The sequence below is a fragment of the Myotis brandtii genome, unplaced genomic scaffold (assembly GCF_000412655.1).
Source record: "Myotis brandtii unplaced genomic scaffold, ASM41265v1 scaffold1074, whole genome shotgun sequence".
Lineage (NCBI taxonomy): Eukaryota > Metazoa > Chordata > Mammalia > Chiroptera > Vespertilionidae > Myotis > Myotis brandtii.
In genome coordinates this window covers 45,916-49,902 of record NW_005353653.1, presented here as the reverse complement: position 1 = coordinate 49,902, position 3,987 = coordinate 45,916, and the positions used below count along the sequence as shown (strand labels likewise).

General features: G+C 57.1%; 1 protein-coding gene across 4 annotated transcripts in view; it reads right to left on the bottom strand.

Annotated features, from left to right (window-relative positions):
* GRIK4 (glutamate receptor, ionotropic, kainate 4) overlaps window positions 1-3,987 on the bottom strand; it is a 271,548-nt gene that overhangs the window by 256,814 nt on the left and 10,747 nt on the right. For 3 of the 4 annotated variants that reach the window (XM_014541793.1, XM_014541818.1, XM_014541816.1), the window contains exon 1: window positions 2,044-2,162. The exons of the other annotated variant lie outside the window; for it this stretch is intronic. The gene's annotated coding sequence lies outside the window, so the exon portion shown is untranslated. Of the gene's footprint in view, window positions 1-2,043; window positions 2,163-3,987 lie in introns of those variants that run through there. 4 annotated transcript variants of the gene reach the window in all.

Here is a 3,987-nt window from a genome sequence, read left to right as displayed (position 1 = left end):
CAGGGCTGACATACAGGTGAGGGCAGGGCTGACATACAGGTGAGGGCAGGGCTGACATACAGGCGAGGCCAGGGCTGGCATACAGGTGAGGGCAGGGCTGACTTATAGGTGAGGGCAGGGCTGACATACAGGTGAGGGCAGGGCTGACTTACAGGTGAGGGGCAGGGGCTCACAGGGGTCGGACACCTGCCCAAGGCCTTTTACAATGAATGGCAGGCCAGCCTCAAACTCAGGAATGGGTAGCAACTGATAAGCTTGTGGATTTACTTCCCAACCCTGGGAACAGCTAGTGTAGAGCTGGCACCTCCCGGGTCAACATAAAAGAGAGAAGAAAGTCATAGCAATCAGACAGGCGGCATCTTGCAGAAGGACCCTGGGACACCCACTCCTGGAAGCGGGGCCCACATCACTGCCCTCACATCCACGTTCTAGGAACTGATCTCTGTAACAAACATTTGTTAAGCATAAGTTGAGGTCACTTAAATAAGACAGATATTTATTAAACACCTGCTCTGTGCAAGGCACTTGGGACAGGACTGACATTGAGCAAAGCAGGTGTGGGGTCCCGGCCCTCTTGGAGGTAAGCTCCATTCCAGGTCCCTTGGAGGTGACACACAGATGAGCAACTTTGAGAGCAGTGAGGGCTGGGCGCAGGGTCCCAAGGCCACGAGGGGAGAGCAGACAGGGCTGGGCACAGGGTCCCAGGGCCACGAGGGGAGAGCACAGAGGGCTCGCAGAGGGTGTGGAGGTGAAACCCAGTCATCAGAAATGCCTGAAAGAAGTGCCCTACGCAGCACATGGCTGCAGGTGCTCACCCTCACACAAGCCTGCTCACCTGCTGCCCAGGAAGCCCCCTGCCAGGCCCCCCATGCTCCAGCGGCCTCCCCTCCGCTTGGCTGGCAACATACTCAGAGCTTCCCTCAGAGGGGCTTCGCCTCTGGCTTCGTCTCTGAAAGTGGTATCACAGTCGCCCTCATCTCCAGGGCGAAAACCTCAAAGTTCTCTCCTACTCCCCTGCTCCCTCATCTGCTCGTCCAATCTGTTGTGTGCTCTGCTCTTTGGAAATGTTACTCAGTGCACCTCCTCTGCCTTCACCGCAGCCCCAGGCCCTCAAGTCCTGGCCAGCACTGCACACCTCTGCCCATGGATCCTCAATGTCTCCCAGCCTAGATGTGTCAACCGGACCCTCTCCTCTCCGCTCGCCTGCCCTCCTGAGCTGACTGCCCACTCAAGACCTTCTTTTCCTGGCCTCACCGCGTCCTCAGGACATGCCTGCCCCCTCCCGGTGCAGCCCTCCTCACCCAGGAAGGCCCTCCTCTGCCCTGAGCTCCAGTCCGGGGGTGTTCTGTGCTCGCCACTCACATCACCCACCTGCCCAGGGAAGAGCCCCGTGCAGGGGCCCCTCACTAAGCAGTCCCTGTGGGGCTGTATGCAAAGGACACACGTACACCGAGCGGGTTCTGTCGTGGAATCACACCTGAGAGGAATCTATATAATAAAAGCCTAAGTGCCCGTTAAGGCAGAATGACCAGTTGCTATGATGCACACTGACCACCAGGGGGCAGACGCTCAATGAAGGAGCTGCCTCCTGGTGGTGAGTGCTCTCCCACAGGGGGAGTGCTCTCAGCCAGAAGCCGGGCTCATGGCTGGCAAGCACAGTGGCGGTGGCGGGAGCCACTCCTGCCTCCGCGGCAGCGCTAAGGAGCAGCAAGCAGGCAGGCGGTAAGGAGCGAGGGGTCCCAGACTGAGAGGGATGTCCGCCTGCTGGCTTAGGCCTGTTCTGCCAGCAGGCAGACATCCCCTGAGGGGTCCCAGACTGCTAGAGGCCCAGGTCAGGCTGAGAGAAAACCTCTCCCGCCCCCCCCCACACCCCCAGTGTACGAATTTCGTGCACTGGACCTCTAGTCTTTTTATAAAGGGCCTCTCCCTCCCTTTTCCAGGCCCAGGAACAGGGGAAGGAGCTGGGGTTCTGGAATGTCCCCCCACCCCCATCTGTGAAGCAGCACAGACATCCCACTGCAGGGCCCCAGGGCCTCTCCTCACCTGTAGAAGTGGAGATGCTCACAGCTGCCTCATGGGGAGCTGGGACGACTGAGATGGATAAGCAGAGCAGTGCCATGGGCAACCGATGCCTTTCTTCCTCCCACATTTGACCTTGGCGGGCACTGTAGTGGGAGATGTGTTTACATTTGATTTGCTAAATGGAACGCATACCCTATTTTACATAACCAGACGCTATCATCACTTCACAGCTATTCTTCATGTTCCCACTATGAGCAGGGGCCAGTTTATGGGATGCAGGATGGCCCTTTCGAGGTAGGAGCCCAGGATGTGAAAGGCACCTGGCAAAAGGCTCTGCTCCTCACAGGACGTGCCATCTGGGTGGGGAACCAGAGGGTAGGTGATTGCCCCCAGCAGGCAGGAGCAGGCAGCACCAGGGCAGCGTGGGAGAGCCCGCCCAGGGCTGCTGAGTGGGCCTGCCCTTCAGGTGACAAATCAATTCCCGTCCACTCACATTCTTGCTGTAACAACCCTTCAAGCGGGTGAGATTATCCCCATTTTACAGGTGAGGCAAGTGAGGGTAAGCAATTTGTTCAAAGTCACTGGGAGTCACACAGGGATAGAAACCTAGGTTTCCCAGCACTTAGCAAGTACTCCCTGCTGGCGCCTGAGGATGGGGTGGGGCTCTCAGGAGGAGGGAAGAAGAGTCCTGGTGGCGGGGAGGCGGGCAGAGGGTCCTACCCTGAGGCAGAAAGCTGGGTCCAGCCTGTGAGTGGTCTGGGCTTCCGAGCTGCTACATGGGAATTCTGTCCAGCAGCCCGGGGGCCACTGAGGGCTCCTGAGATGGGTCACATGTCACCAGCACCTTCATCTGCAGGAAGGCAGGTGTGGCCTCAGGCTGCCCAGGGAAGAGACTGTATTATCACGACCCAGGGGGGGACCACTAGAGCCCCACGTGAGGACAGTGGCCATGGGAAAGGGAAGATGAGACAGGGCACCCAAAGTTCTCACAAGAGCAGAGAGGACTGAGGTGATAAGGATGGAGCAGGGGGTGGGAGAAAAACGGAAGAGGCGCCCAGGGGTCCCAGGACCAGGTCTCAGGCTTTGGAGAACCCGGAGCTCTTTCTGCAGGAGCGAGTCAAGAGAAATGGCAGGCCCAGGGTCAGGGTGGTGGGAGACCCTGGTGCCTAGCAGACAGTCTAAGGTGGAGAGAATGCAGAACCAGGAGCCAGCTAGATCCCAGACCCTGGGCGGATGGAAGCCAGCCCTCCAGCCCCACAGGGAAAGATAAGTGCTGAGCTGATGTGGGAAGATGAAGAGGAACTGAAGCAAGGGATGGGGAGGGGAGAGGCTGGACAGCTTTAAAGCAACAAGTAGCAGCAAAGGAGCACTGGGCTGGGCGTCCAGAGACCCCGGGTGCAGCCGCAGAGCCACAGGCATTTAACCTTGGGGAGATGCCATTTCTTGAGAATCAGTAACACCTTACCGGGTGGTAGCAGATCAAATACTAGGAGGTCCCAAGTAGAGATCAAATAATTTTTCTAAAAAGCATTTGGAAAACTGTGGGGCTATACCAGGGGTGGGCAAACTTTTTGACTCGAGGGCCACAATGGGTTCTTAAACTGGACCGGAGGGCCGGAACAAAAGCATGGATGGAGTGTTTGTGTGAACTAATATAAATTCAAAGTAAACATCATTACATAAAAGGGTACCGTCTTTTTTTTTTTTAGTTTTATTCATTTCAAACGGGCCGGATCCGGCCCGAGGGCCGTAGTTTGCCCACGGCTGGGCTATACACACCTAATGGATATGCCTCTGCATAAACAACAAGAGATGCTTTCTTTCCACACAGGTTCACCCACTGCCCACCCCGTCGGCCACACAGCACTTCCTCCACTCCCTCCTCACAGCTCTTCCTGTTTTCCCAGCAGTTTCCCCCCTCACCCAAGACAGGCCTTCCTCTTCTCCCTTCCTTCCACCCAGGGT